The sequence below is a fragment of the Sabethes cyaneus genome, chromosome 3 (genome assembly GCF_943734655.1).
Source record: "Sabethes cyaneus chromosome 3, idSabCyanKW18_F2, whole genome shotgun sequence".
Taxonomy (NCBI): Eukaryota; Metazoa; Arthropoda; class Insecta; order Diptera; family Culicidae; genus Sabethes; species Sabethes cyaneus.
In genome coordinates this window covers 19087806-19111146 of record NC_071355.1, presented here as the reverse complement: position 1 = coordinate 19111146, position 23341 = coordinate 19087806, and the positions used below count along the sequence as shown (strand labels likewise).

The following is a 23341-nucleotide window of genomic DNA, read 5'->3' as shown; positions in this document are numbered from 1 at the left end:
TGAGGGCCTTTAGGAATAGAAAGACCCGACTTACTAGATGGCTCGACCAGGTCAACGTCAACGAATTGACGGTAAATAGCCCAGGACCCAATACAGCGGAGAGTAAATCTAGATACACCACTTGCCATCCCGGTTGTGTGCTGATAAAGGAGAAGGAAGAAATTTTTAATGTAAGCGAAATGGCGCCCCCTCGTAGTGGCGCTCCAAGCAGTTGCTTGTTTTGCTTAAGGGAAGCGCCGGCCCTGCATGGAATATGGAGTAAACAACCGACATCAATGATCGAGGTGAGTGTCTCAGAATTTCTCTCATCAAGCAATATTGATATTTTTTGTAAAATGAAGGAGCGTTTGGTGAGAAGAATGGTAAAGACTGGATGAAAGTGGGAAATTTCGATATGATGCTAAAACTATATTGGGTCGTTCAATGGCAAGTGGGACTCCAACCCACACATTATCGGTTGGTACCAAAGTGTTTTGGCAGTCAAACTTTCGCCGCACCCTTTTATTAGATAGTCTCATACGTGGTCTCATATCTAATTTTGTCCCTCCAGTCTAACCATTCCATATACGCACACATACCATTATATCTAAACTACACAAATGAATACCATTATATCTAAATACCAGTTTGCTTACCAAGGCAAATCTTCAAAAAACCTGTGTTCTAAATCATGGAAAAAATTTAATTTCTTCTTTTGCTAATTTTTAATGGTGATTTAATTAAATAAGTGTCGGTGATCGGTGATGATACTTTATGTTCCTTAAGTCCTTGCAGAAAACTAACGAGCAGAGCATGCTGAACATCTGATTTGATAGCAGATGGTTGATAACAGTCGGATAAATGGGTTCCAGATTTAAAAAATCAAAATAATAAACAGCGAATCGAAAAATCAAATTGTACTGTTCAACCCTATTATAATGCTCCGTGAACGCACCCCATATCGCACAGCTGATCGCAATCGTGAGAAAACTTCTTGGGGTCATCCATAACTATCGTCATCATGTTGGAAGTTTTAGCGCTATTTAAAAGTGATTTCGATACTAAAAATAGACTATCGTTAGTACTTTTCATCGTCAAACACCTAAATTCAACATTTTATCACGTAATACTTCGACGCTCTTCCGCTTGCCAACCATCATCGCAGAAAAGCTCAGCTGGGGGTGGCAGTGGAAGGTGCAACAGCGTCCCTGCTGCCTGCCTGCCTTTAAAACTCGATAGTGTGCGGGTTCGTTCGGTTCGGTTCGGTGAAAAGTTGCACTGTGCCACCGGACCGTCACACGGCGAATAGACTTCGGCGACGACAGGCGTACCCTGATCGACGGCGCGTTTCTGCGAGTGGTTCCACCGTGAGGAAAAACCCTACTTTATACTTTATTCTCTCTCTCCGGTGTGTGGTGAACAGACATTTTGAAAAGCTTCATGCGTAGAAAAATCTTTCGCTGTGGACTGAAATTGAAGTAAAATTCGATTAAAACTGTATTTTGTAAGTGTAAAACGTTTGCTAGTTAGTGAAAAACTGTTAAATGAAAAGTACTGAAGGAATGGAAAAGATGTGTTAAGACTCTATCGGTGATAAAACTTTGGGCTAGGCTGCAACCAAGTTCAGTATTGATTTTCCATTTTCTCCTGATGGTAATTGGAAATCTGTGGAAGAGAAATCGCATATGGTAATGGGATATTAAACGAATGCTAAAATACGTCGTTTTAAACGTTTTCGCATTATCGGCAGTGGAAAATTTACAAATACAACGCAATACTGGAACAAATTTTAAAGTAAACGAGTGTAAAAACGCTGTTGATAAGAAAAGTGACATTATTTCTCATTATCTCGACTCGACCCGAACCGAGGCTCGTTCTTGTTACTATGTGGTCGTCGTGCATACATCGTAAATGAGCTGAGCTTTCCAAAAGGTTTAAATTTTCGTTTATTCCTTTCTATCATAAAACGCTCTGTTGCTCTGCATTCGAGAAAAAGCAGAGATAAACATTAAGTTTGAGGTTCGCGTGTGTTGGTGTCGCATCGCAGGCTCGCAGTTCGGGACTCGGAACAAACGAAGAACATGATGGTGATGATGAATCAAAAACAGCTGTGTATGGATAGAATAAACATTGCTACCCATCAGTTAAACGGTGCCGTTTGTACAAAGTGTGTGTGTGCACAGTGATGATGATAACAAAAACAATAAGTTCATACATTAGGTAAGCTATTTACTGGGAAGAACGTCATCCTCGGATTTAATTAGTCTTGTTTGATTTTAGTACCTGCAAACGCAGTATAATTAACAAAGTTGGCTGCCGCCTTACGGTATTCATACCTTTGTGATGATTATACTAATCGTTCTAGTCTCGCCATGAATTTTAGCATTTTTATGATTTTTATAGCATGGTGGTAGCAGGCAGACTTTGTACTGTTTATGTTTTTGAACATGCTACTAAAGTAGGTAACATTTTTTGAAAACAAAAAACAGAACTGTAACAAGAGAATGAAAACTTTAAAACTCCAATAACTTTTGTCGTTTATCTAGCTATCTGTGTTCAGATTGGCAAGAATGCAGGGAATACATTCCTAAAAGTAGAGCCCAAGAATTGCTTCCAAAACTGGGCTTTCCGACAAAAAGTGAATGACTGCTCATTTTCTATTAATTCATTTGAAGAATTACACTCTTAAATGTTTTCACCTAAAAATTGTTGAAACTACTAAGAATCTCCTTGAACCCAAGAGCTATTATAAGAAATTTGAAACTAAGTTATTTGACACCCGGAATAATTCAATTGTTGATTGCAAGCAGCCTAAATAGGACCCATTTTTTACTCAAAATTTGGTTTTCCACACCTTAGGAAGATTTAGGTAAGCCCAACCAATTATTTTAGCTAAAAATATTTAAGCCTAAACCAAGTTAGTGTCCTGAAAGAAAACAATATTTTAAAACTTAACAATTTCAACCATCGATCGATTGTGTTGATCTGGTATTAGGTAGTGTTTAATCGAATCTAAAACTTTGTTCAAAAGGTAACAGAATGCAACGTTTTGTGATTTTAACGCAGTAATTTTTTACAGCGAGGATCGCAAACGAGCGACCACACCTGAAAGCTAGTGATAATTTTATTCCAGAATAGGTTATGGGCGTTCCTTTGGCCACTTCACTGCATCGCACCAGTTAAATGTTAAAATATTTTCATTCATATCACGTCTAGCTCTGTGCACAGAGTCGAGAAAATTTGCAAGATGCGAAGAACATCCGCTAATTGGTGGCATTAAAGTGTCCAGACATAAACAAAGGAGAGGCATTTGACCTTCCTGAAGATTGTCTTAGCCTTGAACATCAAGTAATCGTAGGATGGCGAATCTATTATTACCTACTTATCCCAAAAATATCGGCCGATTAGGTTAAAAACACCGGACTTTCGGGAGTAATTGAATTTAAAATTCAACCGTAGCAAACAGCGAACAGAAGCAGACGTGAAAAAGTTTTTGAACAGTTTTTTGTCTAAAGTGCAAATCTAAACGGAATTTTGTTTCAAAATGAGATCATTGGAAGATTGATTAGGGAAATCAACGCCTTTAAAGTGGCTGAGTTTCGAACTAGGAACACGGGAAGCACGTAAATTTCCTGCAATTGGAAATCGGACATAAGAACATTCCGTTGGTAGGAATTGATTTGGTGAAAGGACGTACATTTTTATGACAGCTGAAGATACATGGACTTATCTGGGGACAGTAATTTAATCTGTTTAGCTGCATCAGCTTCGAATCTGTTCAGAAGCATAGCTGCATCAGCTTCGAATCTGTTCAGAAGCAAGAATCGGGTACTTTTTCATTTCGACGTATCTGCAAATGAGAGACTCTCTTCGTGTCTCCTCTCTTCCGCCGTTTACGGCGATACTAATGCATTTGGACACATCAGCTTTGCATGAATCGGTTGCCGGAGTCACTAGCTAGCCAAATGTTTTGAAAATTTTGTTTTCAATGCATTAAGGTACCATTACACTGTTTGCATAAGAACCAAACATTTGATAAAATTGACCAAATTTATTTGATGTCAGTGTAATGGCTCAGCAAATTTTTGATCAAACACAGTTTGCCTTAAGTTTGCCGAAGTAAATTTTATATTGTTTGCCACACAGTGTGATGGGCTGTGAGTCACAGCCTGTGACCAACATCATCAAACCATGTTTGTACTCGTGACGCTTCACTTTGCCACTTAATTTGACAGTAGATTTGCTACCAAATTTGACAAGGGATTTAGCGAGAGTTGATCAGTGTACCCAGATAATTTTCGAGTTATATCGCAATTAAGTTTATTTGAGAATAATTTGGAAATGCAGCAAGATAAAAGGTTGGCTGTTTACGACATAGTTGTTCGGCTACAAAAGACGCGTTTAGTAATAAATAAAAAAAATTGGAATTGTGTTGCTAGATGGCACAGGCGGTCAAATTAAATTATTTCGGTAATATCTCACGAGAGTGATAAGATAGAAGCTTGTTGTTTTCGATTGAATTGTTCAGCTGGACAAGACTTGCTGGTAATGAATAAAACAGCCCGGAATTTTCTCGCTAGATGGCGCAGACGGTCAAATCAAATTAATTCTGCGATATCTCTGGAGTATGATAAAATATTGAGTTGCTGTTTTCGACATAGTTGTTGAACTGGATAAGATGCTTTTGGTAATAGACAAAAGTTAAGAATTTTCTCGGCAGGTGGCACAGGTAATCAAATCAAATTATTTTTATTGATATTTCGGGACTGTGTGGAATAATCACGAGTGCCCTAACGAATTGCTTTTATACTATGGATTTCTGAATGAAGATATTAGGCCGTATGAATAAAAGAGTTAGAGCAAATGCTCCCATACGATTTAAACGGGAAAAGCAAAGCAAACTGTTTTATTCATACGACCTATTGTCTGAGGACCGGAAATGCAACAAAAGCACAACTTACAAAAAATCGATGTTATCGATATTAACTGCATATGCGTTATAAACGAATAAAGCGCATGGTTACGTTTTATTTCAATAATACGCATATTCGCAGTGAGTTAGGTAAAACACTAGCGTCTTTTTTACGAGTAGAGAAATCTGCTGAGCACCTGAGAAGATACGGCAGTATCAGATACCTGAGAAGACTCAGGGTGTGGGGTTAGGTATCCCGACCCCCCAAATGGGGCGTGAGGATCCCGACCCACTAAAACCCTACTCGAGTCTCCAGTGTCAATCCTCCCTGGCACCACCTTATCAGTATCACTTTAAGGAGGGGCTATTGTACTTAACGTATTCTCTTAGATAATTACTGGACCATGGTAATTAGGTTGTTTATTCGCCGTTGATCGGCTCTCCAGCGGTTTTGTAGCTCAAGTACAATCTGGACAGCAGCCGCATTGACCGCTCTCTAGACGTCCGAGCTAAGTTATGCCAAGTAGTGTCCTGTCCGCTCACTACCATCACTCCGCCAAAAATAGTCCGCAACACCTTTCGTTCAAAAACGGCAAGTGCACGTATGTCTTCCGTAAATAAAGTTACTGTCTCAAGTCCGTAGAGGACTACCGGTCTGATTAGCGTTTTGTACATCGTCAGCTTTGTGCGGCGGCGTATGCTCCTTGATCGAAACGTCTTGCGAAGGGAAAAGTAGCCTCGATTTCCAGCTTGAATGTGTCGTTGGATCTCCTTACTCGTCAATAGTCACTGTCCGTGGGAGGCAAACGTTATTTTCTCGGGAGCCTCTTCCTACCATATATTTGCTTTTCAACGCATTAATTTGTAACCCCATCCTCCTAGCCTCCGTTTTTAGTCTGGCGTAGGTTATCTCCGCCGTCCCACGGTTTCTAGTAATGCTGTCAAGGTCGTCTGCAAAGGCTAGGAGTTGGCTACTCTTACTGAAGATCGTTCCCCTCGTTTCGATGCCCGCTCGCCGGATCACACCTTCAATAGCGATATTGAATAACATACAGGATAGTCCATCCTCTTGCCGTAACCCTCTGCGCGATTCGAACGGGCTTGAGAGTGTCCCCGAAACGCGCACGTAGCACATCACATCGTTCCAGAGAAGCTTTGATCAGCCGCGTCAGTTTGTCCGGAAACCCGTATTCGTGTATTATCTGCCATAGCTGTCCGCGTTCAATGGTATCGTATGCTGCTCTGAAATCTACGAAAACGTTGTACTCTCGACATTTCTGAAGGATTTGTCGGAGAGAAAAAAATTGATCTGTAGTAGCACGGGCCCCCATAAAGCCTGCCTGATACTGCCCTACGAATTCTCTTGAGAGCACCTTGTAGGCGGCGTTGACCAGCGTAATGCCGCGGTAGTTATAGCAGTCTAGCCGGTCGCCCTTTTTGTAGATGGGACAGACTACGCCTTCCATCCACTCCTCCGGTAGTTTCTCTTCTTCCCAAATTCTTGAAATCAGCCAGTGAAGTGCCGTTACTAGCGGTTCTTGGTCATTTTTGAAGAGTTCTGCCGGGAGTCGGTCCTTTCCGGCGGCTCTATTATTCTTCAGCAGACCGATGTCTCGTCGGATCTCTTCGAGATCGGGAGCCAGTACACTGTTGTCGTTTGTAGGTACTCCGAGGTTAGCTTCCATTGCGTCTCCTGCTACTATACTGCCATTGAGGTGTTCATCCAAGAACTGCTTCCACCTGTCGACCACCTCGCGCTCGTTTGTGATTAAATCCCCTCCCTCGTCCCTACACATGTCAGGATTTGGTGTGTGGGCCTTACGAGTTTGGTTCACTTTCTCGTTAAACTTGTCTCGTTAAAGCTGTCGTACGTTGCCTCCAGCTGCGCATAGAACCCTTCCTTCTCGTCGTCGGGTCTACCTTCGTGTGGGCAATGCGCGTGCATGATGGTGTAGTTGAAGAAACGGCCTTTTATCCTCAACACGCACATCCTCTCATTGATCGCTTTCCAGTCCATTACGCGATCCTGCATTTTGCCCAACACTACGAAACCCGTTCCCAGCTCGTTGGTCGCTCCACCACTCTGGAAAAATCGGGCTCTGCCGCCACGGATCCTCCACACCTTCTCGTCTTTGCGACAGATCACCTGCAGTGCCACGATGCCAAACTTTCGGGGTTCCAGCTGATCGAGCAGCATCCTGTCGCCACCAACGAAATTTAGCGATCTGCAGTTCCATGTACCAAGTCTCCATTCCATGTCCTTTTTTCGTCGCCTTGGCCCATGCCGAATATTCCGAGAAAATATTTCTTGACTCTTGTAAGTTTTTTTTGGTTTAGATAGGTAGCCGTACTACTGTGTTACCTGACTCACTGCGCATAGCGTTGTATTCGCGGTATCGTGTTGGTTCGAAAGGTTTCGAAAAATATCGCCCTTGTATCGAAAATATCGTTGATTTTGATCACTAAAAATAACGTACTTAAACGTTATATTGCAAGTGCTAGTAGTACGCAATAATTGTATTGTGAAACTGAATTGTTATTTATGCAACTTTTTGCAAGTTAAATGCAATAACAAAAGCACAACTTATAAAAAATCGGTTGTTATCGATATTAGCTGCATATGCGTTATAAACGAATAAAACACATGATGACGTTTTATTTCAATAACACGCATATTCGCAGTGAGTCAGGTAAAACAGTAGGGACCACAATGGGGTCTGTTTTACGCGTTATCCAACCATTTACCAACCTGACAAGGCCTGCGCAGTATAATTTCTCCATCTATTTCGGTCCATGGCAGCTGCTCTTCAGTTCCGCGGCCACCCAGTGCTCGCTAGATCGCGCTCCACCTGACCTTGCCACCTTGCTCGCGATGCCCCTCTTCGTCTTGTTCCTACCGCATTCGATGCTAAGACCATTTTTGCAGGATACTTGTCCGGCATTCTAGCAACATGTCCTACCCAACGTATCAGCTTTAGCTTTAACCACTTTCTGAATACTGGGTTCGCCGTAGAGACGCGCGGTAGATTCTCATCCTCCCAAATCTTGGAAATAACCCAGGGTAGAGTCGCTGCCAGCGTTTCTCGGCCATATTTATGAAGCTCTTCCGGTAGACGATCTTTACCAGCGGCTTTCTTGGTCTACAGCAACCCGATTTCTCGTTTGACTTCTTGAAGATCAGGTGCTGGGGCAATACTATCTTCTATTGGCACTCCCAGGTTAACTTCCATTCAGCCTCCTTCTGCACCTTTGCCATTGAGGAGTTCATTGAAAAACTGGTTCCGCCTGTCTACCACCTCGCGCTCGTATTGTTTACACTATATTTTTATCGCGGTCAGTTTTTAGCAAACTGGAAAAATAGCGTCACCCGAAAAACGCCGCGGATTTATTTTGCGCAAGCACCTGGAAAATTCTCAACTCTCTCATCATGGATGATGGGACTAACGTCAAGGCGGATTTCCGGCAGCTTCCTGGGCTACTGTACACCGCTTAGCACAAGCTTTATGTTCCGAAGGATGCAAAAACTTTTAAAGTTTGCCAAGAAATATATGATTCGGCAAGCGATCTGCTCATGTGGCAAACAGAATGCGCCGTTTGTGACTACCGGGACTGTAAACGGGCAGATGTACTTCAAGGAGTGTCTACAGAAGCGTCTGCTTCCTCTGTTAAAGCAACTCGAGGGTCCTTCGATCTTCTGGCCGGATTATCTTCGTGCCACTATTCAAAAGATGTCCTGGAGTGGTACGAAGTTAACGGGGTTACTTTCGTACCCAAGGACATGGACATGGAGTTACCTATTTATTACCTAAATCCTATTATTTTTTCATGTCGCACGCATATTTTTGATTTTGTGAAATTACCCTCTAAAGCAGCTACTTTCCACAAAGACGTAGTCCTACGTCAAAAAAAAGAAATGAAATGTCACGCCAAAGCTACGTTTGTTTGTGTTTCTTTGCAGTGCTCAAAATCAAGCATCTGCAAATCTAGCCAAATAAAGGATACATGGCATCATATTTGCAGTTTTCCTTCCTTTGACATTGTCCGACAAACAGTGTAATGACCCAAAAAAATAAGTTTGATTCTATTTGGCCTATATTTGCTTCGTAACGCTTAAGTGACGCTTCGATGCAAACATTTGCCAAACACCCTTGACAAACATAGCGCACAGTGTAATGGGTGCTACAAATAGGTTTGACAAACTCACTTATTCGGCCAAATTTTTCTCATGCAAATATTTGCAGCTTCAACAAACAGTGTAATGGTACCTTTAGTATCGCCGTAAAAAGCGGAAGAGAGGAGACACGAAGAGAATCTCTCATTTGCAGATACGTCTAAATGAAAAAGTACCCGAGAATATAGGTTCTACCCTTTCTCGAAGCAATAGGAATATAACGTTAATCAAGCAAGTTCTTTGAGAAATTTCTCACGATCACCGAGTCCGACTAAAATTACAGATAAGTACAAAATTTGATTTCATTTTCGGAAATCCAACTTACTGTTCGGGAGATTATGTAAAATTGTCGTGCAAGTTTTGGGTTTTGGGTTGGTGAACTTGGGCACGAGGGCAATGTTTGACAAGTTTGGAGTCTCTTGTTTCCCAGAAGACAGTAAGAAGTTTTCGTTTTTCTGAATTCGAAGCTCCTTACACAAGTATTACACGACGATTTTTACGTAAGAACGCGAGCGGATTTTCCCCACTAACTTAAGTGCCACACATAATTATTGCAGAATAATTTTTATATATCTTTGATAGCTAAGCTTAAAACGATCTATTTGTGGGTAGCTGGTGTGTTTTATCTATTTTCAGAGAGCGAAATGAGGCGCTATAACCTTGGCCTATTGTAGTCTGACTTTGGTTAATGCCATAAGTTCATCCCGATGGTCCGGAGTATCACGTAAGGGGACTTTGTAATGATCCGATCACGGAAAGTGGCCGAAAAACGATCATACACATAAGCATTCGAGTACGGTGTGGAACAACTTCGGCGGAATAAAACGCCGCTCCTGGAAAACCACGATTTTCAAACTTCATGTACCTTTTTCTCAGAAACTACACAACGTATTGGAACAAACTTTTTTTGTTTTGTTGGTAGTAGCTTGGCAAAGACTTTTATAACTTTTGAAGTTTGTAAACGCAACACAGCCAGAGAAAAAAGAAGACAAAATGTTATTTTTTCAGGCATCAATTTTTCTTCTTTTTAGTTTTTCTCAAGCTGTGTTTTCTTTACGAAACTCAAAAGTTATAAAAGTCTTTGCCAAGCTCCTACCAACAAAACAAAAAAAAATTGTTCCAATACGTTGTGTAGTTTCTGAGAAAAAGGTACATAAAGTTTGAAAATCGTGGTTTTCCAAGAGCGGCGTTTTATTCCGCCGAAGTTGTTCCACGCAGCACTGGAATGCTTACGTGTATGATCGTTTTTCGGCCATTTCCCGCGGTCGGATCATTACAAATTTAGTATCAAAATAAGCGGAAAAGACTGCAAAATCAAAATCCGAAATAAAAAATATTGATTTTTTTAAAATTTTTGGTCGTTTATGTCCCCTTAACTTTTATTAGCAAAGATACTCCCAACGACTGGATACTGCATAATGTAATCTGTAAATTAATCAATATCTTCAAGGGAAGCGTTTGGTACGGAAGGTCCACGCTTTCTACCTTCCCCCTGATTTCAATGAAATGAAATCAAGTATTTGGTATCCATAGTTTGCTCGATGCGATTCCTGTTCATTAATTTCGGGCCATACAGTGGATCGAATTCTAAGTTATGCAGTAATTGACCCTTATGCTCCGCAGGTTTCCAAGTCTATTGTGAGAGCCCTATCTTATTAATTTCTTTAATAACTTTTTATTCCAATTGGAGAAGAATAAATGCTTAATGCGGATTCAGGCAAACTGAAATGTTCTTGATATTAGGCCAAAATTATAGACTTAGCGAAGGTGAGAGTCGAACTCACAGCTCTCAAAGATTTTTATTTCAGATCAGATATACTAGCAGGCCTGAGTCAGTGTGCCGAATAACTGCATCTTTTCATGAGTGAAACAATGAAACTCATGAATTGCCATAAAAGGTAAAAGGCGGGTAGGATTTGATTTCCATTTCTAGTAAAACCACTGAGCATGCTTGTGAGACACTCAAGAGTAACCAGCACTCCACCAGAAAACTTACTAGGACTCAGTTGCTTCGTATGGACCATATCTGATTTTAAAATCAGGTGCGCTCAATTCCGCTTTTTATAATACACTAGCTGACCCGACCAAATTCGTATTGCCACAAATTATACTGTGTTATAAATCGTGAATCTCGGATGACCTTTGTCTTCAATCTTGAGTTTTGCGAGTTTCTGAGGAGTTCAACCTTAGATGATTCATTTTAGCAATTACGTAACTATGAAACTACGGGTAGTTTAATATACAAATTTGCAATTTTTCCTCACAGTGAAGTAGAAAACAACTCCCCTATTGCATAGCTAGATAAAATAAAGCGGATATCATTTAAATATTCGCCGTGATTGTATAACATTTCGCCGAATACCATTTCGCGAAAAGCGTTATGCGAAATGTACCATTCCACGGAAAATCTTTTCGTGGAAAGTACCATTTCGCATGAGCGATCCTCTCCTTACTCGCTATCGCTCGTTCGTACTCAACTGAAGAAAGTTAATAGAAGTCAGTAGACCAATGTAAACAAATAAACCAAGGCAGAAATGATTTCTGCAGTAGCTGGAGCTTCTGACAGCAGGTCGTCGACAACACTCGCGGCCTGCGGCCGTCTCGCCCTGAATCATCTACACTTAAAATAATCTGCACATAATTAATGGTAAATTTCTATATGAAAATTCATATGATTATCATGTGCTACATATAAACACAATCCGTCCAGAAGTACACATAAAAATTATAGGCATATGAATAGTATGTGTAAATTTTAATGATAATTGTTAAAAGCACATAAATGATAACTGTTTGGTACATAAATTGCATTTACTGGGCACATTGCAAAAATCTATGTGTGGGACACATAGAAACTATACGAAAAAATTTCTCAGTGTAGTGTTATAGATAGTTTTTAGTAGTCTTGTTGTAGTTTTATGGAAGAGTCTAATATTCCTCGAGTTCAATTAGTTTTTGAGTTACGCAATTTCTGTTTTATTTGTATGAGAGTCCTTTTCCCCTACCATAGGGGTGATGGGCAGGGCCCGACAACGTCAGCTTCAATTGCACAGCGTCACTCAACAATGAAGTAGTGAAGCTTCGGTTTCAACAGAAGCAGCACCCGCCTCAGTTTCAAATTTTGAGTAACATTTCCTACAAGGAAACGCATATTAGAATTAACCTTGTCAATGTCGACAAATCGTGCCTGACTTTCTGCGTCGTCAATTGAAACAGCCACCAACTTCAACTGAAGTTTGCTTGAAACGTTCTGTTGAAAAAGTGAAGCAAGTCACTTCATGTATGAAGCGGAGGTAAGAGAAAGTCAGTTTCATTTATATGTTTCGACGATGCCGGGGTCTGGTATCTGGTTTCAAACCATCATAAAATAATTGCATGTCTCCAAATGCCAAATTAGGTTCCATTTGCTTGATTAGTTGTCGAGTTATGAGGAAATTTGTATGGGTTCCCCCCCTTCTTAAAGAAGGCAGGGGTCCTAATTAATCAGAAAATGGCCCCACAGGCCAAAGTTGGTTCCATTTGCTTAATTAGTTCTCGAGTTATGGGAAAATTTGTATTTCATTTGTATAGGAGCCCCCCTCCTAAAGTGGGAAGGGGTCCTAATTCATCATAGAAAAACTTCTTGCTTCCAAAAACCTTCACATGCCAAATTTGGTTCCATTTGCTTGATTAGCTCTCAAGTTATGCAGTAATTTGTGTTTCATTTGTAAAGGAGCCCACCCCCCTCTTAGGGGAAGGGTACTCTAACTATCATAAGAACCTTCCCAGGGCCCAAAAACCCCTGCATGCTGCAAATCACGCCGATCGGTTCAGTAGTTTCCGAGTCTATAAGGAACATACGGACAGACAGACACAAATTCATTTTTATAGGTATAGATATATAGAAGATACTACACATAAGGGTACCGCCAGAGTGCAAGCAACATGCGACACGACGCGACATTTCTTGCTGTAGTTATACGCGCAGTCCTTTCTCGCCCGATGCAGGACTGTGCATTTAGCAACATGAGAACGAAATCGTGTCGCGTTTACTCTGTACGGGGCCTAAAGGTAAATCATACAATATTACATCCTACAGCTTACGCACTTGTGCGACAAGTGTTCAATACTTACAGGGCTATGGTGTGCTTGTCAAACTCCATATATTCGATGCGTTACTAACATGCACCAAAAATTTGGCTCTTAGGGTTACCATTTTTTCCAAATTAGAGTGACCAAGAAATTTTTGCAATATTTTTATAAATTTTTTACTTTCAATTAAGGTGTTTTTTAATTGGTTAGAAATTGAAATAACAGCGAAGAAAAAATTTGACTTACATATAAAACTAAATCGCTTGTGAAACTTTAAGCTCGTTTTAATTAATTACAATAAAAATTCATTACGACAATTATCAATGACCTTCAAACAAAACAAGTTTGGTTAGCTTATTACGAATAGACTGAATGCTTTTTACTATTGAGTATTTGTGTTTTTATGAAGAACGAACATTGGAAGAACTGGGATTGTTGTTTTTGAAATACTACTGCAAATACTAAATAGGAGGAATTTTTTATGGGGATGATGATTTCGATGCTAGGTATACGAAATTTTCGCTTGACACTACCCCCCTGAATACTTACTATCTATACGTACCATCATACGATGGTATGTACCAATGTGGTATATACAGGTGTGGATGTTGGTAAATTGGTGTTAGTGTCTAGTGATGTCCGAAATTTTCAATTATTCGATTACCGATTAATCGGCGAGCGTTGTCTGCACTAATCGATTAATTCAACTATTCGTGCTAGTGGTATTCGATTAGAAATATTCGAATATTTTTTCCATTTATTCGATTAATCGAACGATTATGAACGATTAGCGAGCATTATTCGGGGATTATTCGCATTCATATTATTTCCTTTGAACTATTCGATTAATTCAACTACTCGTGCTGGCAGTATTCGATTAAAAATTATTCGAATATTTTTATAGTTATTCGATTAGTTGAATTAATTGAACGATTAACGGACATCACTATTAGTGTCATGAAGAAATTTCATCATGGTGTGGGTGAAATCGGAAATCGACCAATCACGATCAAGCGTGACGTAAAACTCCAAAAACAAATCCCATTGTTCGGCGCGGTTTGTTTTTGTAGTTTGACGTCGCTTCCTGATTTTTCGCTACTAATACCATCAAATGTCTTCTTCTTCCACACCTTTTTAAACCACATTGGGTATGTACATGGTAACGGTGCACGTTGGGCATTATTAGGGAAAATTCAATCCAAGTCCAAGGTAACACATGTGAAAACCCACTGTTCTAGCCTGCCCGCTAATGGATAAAATGACAATTTGGCACCAGGTTAGCTAGAACATTCATACTCGTAAGTTGGGGTTTTGTTACTAAATGCACATTCCTGCTTCGGGCGAAAAGGGGCTGCGCGTATAACTACAGCAAGAAATGTCGCGTCGAGTCGCATGTCGCTTGCACTCTGGCGGTACCCTTAGCCGCAACGGTCCTTTGTTGCGAAGAGCACACACGCGTGAATGTCCAACAGTACCTGCAACATGGACAACAACAACGAACGCGATGTCTCATCATTCCTGGACATACAACTAGCAGTGGAAAAAGCGTGCTCATATATGAAGCCACATACTGAAACTGTCTCCCAATAGACGCTAAATTGAAGCGAACTATATCGGCCTTTAAAAACTACAAAACGACGAGTAGCTTAATTGTTTTTTTTTGTTTTTACTTAGGGTAGAGTAGTCAACAGTGAGACAACAGGAACAGTGAGTCAACGGGAATAGCTACGTCATAAAACATTCAAGATCCATGATATTTTCATGCAAAGTCATGTTTGTGGATCTATATTGCATAATGTAGTTTGAGAAAAATATGTTGATTTTTTAACATATTTTTCAACAAATGCTAGTTTTGGGGGGGGGGGGGGGTCAAAGTAAATTTTGTTGCAATCATTTTCAAGTAGTTTTCAACAACAAAATGCATATTAAATTAAAATTAAAATTACTGCATGGCATCACATACTAATAAGAGTAAATATTTGAAAAAATATGACAATCGAATTGTTTGCTAACTCCGCTAGTTTACTATTTTTCATAAAACATTCTTATTGGCAACGGTGAGACACAGGGTACCGCCAGAGTGCGAGCGACATGCGACGCGACGCGACATTTCTTGCTGTAGTTATACGCGCAGCCCTTTTTCGCCCGAAGCAGGACTGTGCATTTAGCAACATGAGAGCGAAGTCGTGTCGTGTCACTGTCGCGTTTACTCTGTACGGGGCCACAGAGTCGTGGGTAACACTGAGATATAGCTTTTGCCATGCAAATTTCTTTGAAAAATTTTTTTTTGTGTTCAATTGCAAATCAATCCATAGGAATTGACTGTACATGAATTCTGAAGTGTAAGTAAAAAGTCAGATGTCCAGGATTTGTCCTCTATATGAGCATAAATGTATGTGTGAAAATAATCGGAATTTTCAATCATACCCATAATTATGTATGCTTTATAGACACAATAAACAACACGACACAATAAACAACACGACACAATAAACATGTTCTTTCTTACCCAAAAATATGGTTTAAATCGATTTCAAATTGGTGTCTCAGTATGCAATACTCGTTGTCTCACTCTTCCCACCTATTGGTTAACAGTCAGACAAAAATACACCTCCACGTTTGTCGTTGTAACTAATTTAGCTTATAACCACAACGGCTGAAACTTTTTTTCAGGTAACCAGAAGGATATACCTTTCAAATAGATTGAAGAGCGCATTGGTAGCTATCATCAAAAAAAATTTAAAATTTTTGGATAAAAAGTGTCTCACTGTAGACGTCTCTCCCCTACTATCAATTATTAATTTGTACGTTAATTTAATCATTTGTATCTATTTCCTTCACTGTGTTTTCCTTGACGTTGACCTGATAAAAAGTTGTAAACTTAAAGGTTTGCGTGACAAAAAAACAGACAAATTACAAAAAATTTAAAAAAGACAAGACATCACAGCAAAAAAGTGAACATGTTAACGGAGATAATTTTTCTGTTGCTTATGCTACTTTTTTATCGATAAAATAAAGGCAGATCAGAAAACCACAAGTGCTTGAGGTTCTCACACAATTTTTCGTTTAACTTTTTTTTTTCGACGGTCTTGTGGTAGCAGGAGGTATCATTGCTGAATAGCCGTTCTTGTACTCCATGCTTACGGACTATATCGTCAGCGCACATCACCAATGCGGGACGTTGACATTTTTCGGAAAGTTGTATATGAGGGTACTGTACTAACGCACAGGGACGTTAGGTTGTCTTTCTCGGGCCCGAAGGGAAACAGTTACCTTAGACCTAGCATCACAGCACTCGGCCCAAACAACATGCTCAATGCCGTGGCAGTAATCACCCCAAAAACAGTGCTTTTTCTCTGCAAACCCCATATGAAAGATATGCGTGAGTAACGTGTAGTGATTAAACATGAGTTTAGACTTCACGTTAATGATATCTTTACTCACATTCAATCCCTTCAACTATGCTTTTGTCGATACATTAGGAATGATGGAATGTACCAATCGTCCCAACGCATCTCTATTCCATGATATTTGCCAACGCTCTTGACTCTTCGAGGCAACCGTCAATGTCGCTATCATAAAAATTATACAAAAGAGTTGTTTTGTTGTTATTAGTCTTTTTTATACAAAAAAAGGACTAAAACATGAGCCCTGGAAAGATCCATGTAGCTAATTCGAGAAGTAGTCTAATTCACATATGTCAAAATCATGCGTTTTTCCAAAGTCCGTCCGTGCAAGTGAAGTTTCTCGGTCAAAATTTCTACGGAAACCGAATCTTTTGATTCCCTTTTATTGTCCAAAAATACGGTTGCCATTTCCTTCTCCCAGTTACCTTCGAGGTAGGATACTGGTCTAACAAGCCAGTTGTCATATATTCGAATCTCGGCTAGGCGGTGCTGTTAAATAGAGTCAGCAGGATTGTTGCACTAGCCCCCTGTCATGTGCTCTAAAAGCCGGCTGTGAAGTCTGTCGATAAAGAAGGATCAAGTCTCGTTTAAGCTCAAGGCTTTTTTCCTCCTTCTGAACGTAGGCAAGTTGAATGTCTGTAATCAGCAACGCTAAGCAATCGTTCGTTCCTTTTCCCCTGCTTAAGCCAAATTGGGTGTCTAAGAGTAAGCCATTCTCTTCGAACCATTTATCTAAGCGAAGGAGAATAATTTTGCCATTAATTTTCACATACAGGAAAGCATCGCAATCGGCCTATTTGTTTAAACGATGTTTTATTTAAGAATTTGATCCAAGTATTACGTCTGATTTTAGACAGCCCAGTTAACTTTTAGATACGATGTTGGTCTAACAAACCTGTAATCATATGTTCGAATCTATGGTGCTGCTAGATGGATCGTTGTAGGATCGTTGAGCAATCAGCCACCATATATTGCGTTAAAACAAACAGTATAATTGCATCAGTCCCTTTGATGGAGTTTGATGGATACTGTTTAAGCATAATCCGTATCAGTTTCGGTTAAGTGAACTATACGCTGCTTTGCAGTCTACAGTTTACACTCTGCAGTCTACATACAAGTCAAGAATTGAATAAAACATTTTCCTCACTTCCTCGTTAATTCGGGAATCCTACAAAGACGCTCAAATTTAATTTAAAAAAATATTCTGATGCTCTGGGACTAGACTGTTCTGAAAGTGTCTAACTAGTCCAAGATTATCGGTGATATTGATGATTAGTACAAACAGGATCTGACTAAAGGTTTTTGATTTGCAAAATGGTTTTTGTAAGATAAGAAGAAGTTCGCACCTATCTAATCTATTTAAATAGATATGTTATATACGGATATAAAATTATCTCTGCCTACTAAACTGTTAAATGCAAACTACAAACGATCCTCACTAAAGAAACATTTGTGGATGCCCATTAATTGTCCTTGCAGTCTCTCGTATTCCTATGCGAGGAAAATGGAAATTACTTGGTTCAAAGATCCATATCTCATGAACCAAGCATTGTGAAACAAACTTTTTTTTAAGGAAATACAAGTAAATTTTTCACCGATCCAGGAAAAATATTATCAGGAAAGTTTTCCGCGAAATTAATATGTAAATAACGCCGGCGAAATAAACGAAATTGTTAGTTTTTCGGTCATTAATCAGTAACGAAAAAACTAAACCGGATGGTGAAATTTTGATCAATCAAAAAAGTCGAAATTTTCACTAGGTCACAGTTAAGTTTTTTCCACAGTGAAAAACTTTTTCCATTTAACAGTTTTTAGTCGATTGCTGCGGAAATTTGCTTACATTTCTACTAAAAAAAATGTTCTCAATGCCTGTTTCAAAACCTATCGATTTTTTAAATACGGAGTGGCCTAAAAATAAAAAAATTACATGCAGTACTATATTTCATCAAATTGGGATAGTTTCTGGATAAATTTTAACCACAACGTAAACCATTTCTAAGCATAGTTTCGTAATAAACGAGCAAAAGCTACTGCGGGCTCTGGTCGACATTGAAAGTTTTCGCTTGCTTATTGAAACACTTCCAGTGTAGCTTATTCTGTTCCACAATTGGATACCCTAATTTCGCTTTTCTCGACTTTCTTGTCTCTATACCTTTTTACACTTTCGAACGACTGCTACGCCACCATCGCCGTTTCATAAGCGGACACTGGGTGAAACATTTCTGAAAACAAAGTTTACACTCGTACAACTTCAGCATCTTCGATTGGGCAACATGATGACAGCACTCACAAACACACACACACACATCGTGGCAGTTCGTGACGCGTTTCATTGTATGAGTTTTCCAACTTTTCGGACTGCGAACTGATGCGATTGCCACGAACCACGCGCAGTTGCCAGTTTTTCCCATCGGAAACTCAAGCTCGACTTGAAATGTTACGATGGTAGGAGAAACTTACAATTAGTTACACAAATTAATGTAATATCTGTTTTAGTAAGTACTCTTAAGGCCATTGCGAATTATTTTTAAATTTTTTGTCTCCCAGCCCTTCAGCACTTCTCTGTGCTCCAAAACTTAGTTTAAAAATCGGGTGCAAAAAAAATTTGGTAAACTTGAGTAAAATTCTTTTCGTATAAAATCAATTATCTGTGGGTTTTTATAGCCTACAGAGTTCGAAAAAAGAATGTAGGGAGTGTTATCGCTTCTATCACAAAACAAGAGTACAAATAATGTAAATTTCCAAAAATCGACGAAAAAAAATTCATTCGATTTTGACTCTATTTTGGAAGAATTTTGCATTGAAAATAATAACGTATACATGAAAAACAAGAATAGATTCGGGTTTCACGATTAAACTTCAAGTAAAAATTCTTAAAAATCCCAATTTTTGTGTGATTAGAAAAACCTTTGTTTTTTTTTCGCTCCCCTCTCCCTTTCAGTTGTCCAACATCGAAAGGATAAAAACTTTAAAAAATATTTGTAATGGCCTAATATTAAGTCAATAGTGAATTAATTAATCAACTTTATTACATCACTCAGCATTTTGTTACTTGTATGTTTAAGTCAAAACTGATGTCTTTTTATTCAAATAAAAAAATGTTGACAGCAACAATATTTTCAGGTTGTTAAGGCTTGATGGAAGATACGAAAATGTTAAAATATTAAGGTAGTCTGGCTGAGCTGTTTTTCGGTGTAAAATTATCCAAGTATGTACAGTGAATCGCAAATTAGTCTGTGGTGTGATGAATTGTGATGAATATTGATCCCGCAATGATTCTAAATTATTTCAATGAAAAGTAAATGATGAATGACCATTAGAAAAAACTTGAATGAACAGCACTGCAATCTGCAACACTGGCAGCGAGTGCGAGACTTGAAAACGTCAAGCAAAAAGCAGCCCGATCGAATCCCGATGCCCGAGCGAACGCAAGCTTCGGCTCGCCTTGCAGCAGCAAAGCTCGGGCACAAACGCCAGTCTAGCAGACACAGAGCACGAGCGCACAGGCAGGAGCCAAAACGAACAGGTCTTTCTTCCCCGTCGTCGTTATCCGTCAGTCACAGGCAGCGCTCTGTGTGTTGCGACATTTTTTATTCTTTGTTCCGCAAGTGAGAGATAAGTGGTGAATTGAAATCGATAAAATTACCCAGATTTTTGTGCGTTTGCGGTGCCGATTTTAGGCCGGAAATGGAACTGTAAGTACAGCTCGGCTACCGGGGGCCAGTTTGGCCGGAGAAAAGTGTTAATTATATAATTTCCGACAACCGAAAAGTCAGGTCTGCTGCCACAATAATGGCCGAAGTCGCTGCGTAGAGGAAAAATTACCTTCCAACGCAGCAGAAAAATACGACGAAGTTATTAATTTTAGCACTTATTTGACTGTTTAAAATAAGAAAATGATACTAGATGGTTTAAATCGATCGAAAATGGTCGAATGACGGGTAGAGTTTCGTGTAAACACGGAAGAAACGAGCAGTGAAAAAATTGCCTGGGCTCGGAAAAGTATGGCCATTTTGTGCTGCTCTGAGCTGCGACTATCGTCATCGCACGGCAGCGAACGATGGGGGAGCGCTAGTGCTACGTATATACGTTTTTTTTCCTACTCTCCTTTGGCCCAAGTCAAGTTGTTTCTTGCTGTTGTTGGGAATACTTTTCGACGAAAAAAGTTCGATTCTCGTGGTCGTGGACTCGATTCCCGAGAGTTCCTTCCTAAGGACAGCGCCCGGAGCAGCGAGATTGTGCATGATTACGAAATGTAAAACAAGATTGATTACTCACTAGGTGTTACACTTCGAATATTTTCATTATTGATTAAATGGTGCAGAAGGTTTTTACATATTATAAAAAATGTGCTAAATCTGCACAAAGTATGCTTTGTGTTGTGTTACTGTTATACAAAGTTATTGATTTTACTTTACTACTTAAAATCACTGCCTACTTAGATAAATTTTGATATGCTTTTAATCTTCATTAAATTAATGTTTTTTAGGCTTCCGTACAAGTTTAAACTGTTCTTGATATTATAATTACCGTTTTCTTCATTGATTGTTACAGTATTTAAAAATTTATAAATAACATTTATCTTTTACAATCAAACTAAACTAAACCTTAACGAGTGTAAGTTGAAAAAAGGTGTAACTAATAACTCGGATATTGTTTGGAACAAACAGCTTTTCAAATGTTACCTTTTAAAAATTAATCCTGTTAAAAACTGTGAAATTACTGGGAGGCCTTTTTTTTGTTAGTATTGTATGTTGATCAGTAATGCTCTTAAGATGCAGGGAGGTAGTCACCCAGTTGGCCCCGAGGTACGACACCCGGTCTAACAAAGCAGTCGTCACAGGTCTGGGGGAAAACTGTTGTTAGAGTCAACAGGATCGTAGCACTAGTTCCTCCAGTAGACTGTCATTTACGGCAGGTCTGTTGAACAGGTCAAGTTCCGAAAACGGAATGTGGCACCAATATTTCGCTTTGTTTTGCGAAGGTGGGAATATGAATGTGCTTATAAAGATTGGCATTGAAGGTAATCAAAAACTGGAGTGAAAAGTTGCTTGTTTTGCAGTTGAGAAGAGGAAAATTGATCGAAAAGATTTTATATTGCAATCAATTTACCTAATAGATTGATTTTGCATTAATCGAACAGTTGAAATTGCATGAAAAAGGATTGCATATTTTGATGAGAAGAAAGAAATTCCTCTTGATTTCCCAACTTCTAATCACCCTCAATCATGATCGCAGCAAACGTTGACATGAAAAATTAAAAAGTTGCACCGGAGATACTACGGTCGTATTAACGTAGGACTATGCAGAGCTTTTATTTATAAAGATACTTTTTTGGGCGTACTTTATTGATACAAAAAATAAACAGGTAGGGCACGGAAGGGTATTTTCAGCCCATTAAGCGAAGGTATCTATTTTTTCGGCCTATGGCTTAGTTCTAGTGGAAAAACAGGTGGTTTTGACGTTCTTTGAATAAAAGATAGTAGATTACTTACAGAGAAAATAGTTAAAATATATTAAAATTGTATGTCGGCAAAGTATTTTTATTGGCGAAAGGAAAGGCAAATAGGCTGAATTTAGAAACCTGCTGAAAATACCCTCCTGTACTCTACCTACATAACGAAAGATGTTTACGCTTTGTACACTTACACAATACAATTAGAATCTTTGCGATTTAACAACACAACACAATTAAAATCTTTGCGATTCTTCAGAATTTGAAGAATTTTGAATACAGAAAATAGCAAATTTTTCGAGTCAGCTTGAAGGAACTTTAAAAACTGTAAAACCATATGTATATCTTTCGCTCAATTCGAGTACCTATAGTAGCTATACTCAGCTCAGGTAAAAGCAACACAGTGTGTTTTGGATTGTCTTTCAGAGTCGGACATAATCTCGTCAATAGGCGATAGGCGATTTCAATTTACCTGACGAGGTGGAAGGTCGACGATGATATTAATGGGTATATTCCTTTGAGTGCCTCAGTTGAAATTGAGTTACACTTTACAGACGTAATGTTCTCCAATGGCTTGAGACAAATTAATCATATTGTCAACACGAATGGTAGGCTCTTGGACCTGGTATCTACCAATACCCCAGAATATCTTGATATAGTAGCACCGCCCTCTCCACTGTTGCCTGTCTACTATCATCACGAACCATTCATTTTATTACTTGACGAGATGGACGTGTCAATACCTGACGACCAAGTTGATCAGCTTAGATTTGACTACTCTGCATGTGACTATGATATGTTAAACTCTATTCTTGCGGACATGGAGTGAGACAATCGATTTTCTAACACTGACTCAGTTGACCAGATGCTACTTGCTGTCTATGATTCACTTTTAGCTGTTATCACTAGACATGTGCCCAAAAAAAGACAAGTGTTGGTCTCCAACTCCAAGCAACCGTGGTGGACCCCTCAGCTTCGAAACCTTCGTAACAACCTCCGTAAAATGCGCAACCAATATTTCTTTACTAAAAGCGAATCTGATAGAGCCCAACTTCGGGAGTGTGAGGATGAGTACAAAGCTGTCCTTACCGCATCGCATGACAACTATTTGCAAAGGATTCAGTCTGCCGTTAAACAGGACCCCTCCTGTTTCTTTAAAAAACGTAAAACTGGCAAGAATATTCTTCCGTCGGTCAACTTCGTAGGAACAACTTCTCACTCGAGCTCAGAATCAGCTAATCCGTTCGGTACGTCACAACACAACTGCTTCGAGCATATACCGTTCCGTGTTATTAATCGATCACTAGTGCAGTTTTCTATAAACGACGGTTCGGAAAGCTCTGGAA

General features: G+C 39.4%; 1 protein-coding gene across 2 annotated transcripts in view; it reads left to right on the top strand.

Moving 5' to 3' along the window:
- The first annotated feature begins 1299 nt into the window (after positions 1–1299).
- The window catches only part of LOC128744011 (E3 ubiquitin-protein ligase TRIP12), a 73519-nt gene continuing 51477 nt past the window's right edge, over positions 1300–23341 (top strand). The window contains exon 1 of one of the 2 annotated variants that reach the window (XM_053840751.1): positions 1300–2199. The gene's annotated coding sequence lies outside the window, so the exon portion shown is untranslated. Of the gene's footprint in view, positions 2200–20036; positions 20236–23341 lie in introns of those variants that run through there. The other variant, XM_053840750.1, reaches the window with a different exon arrangement.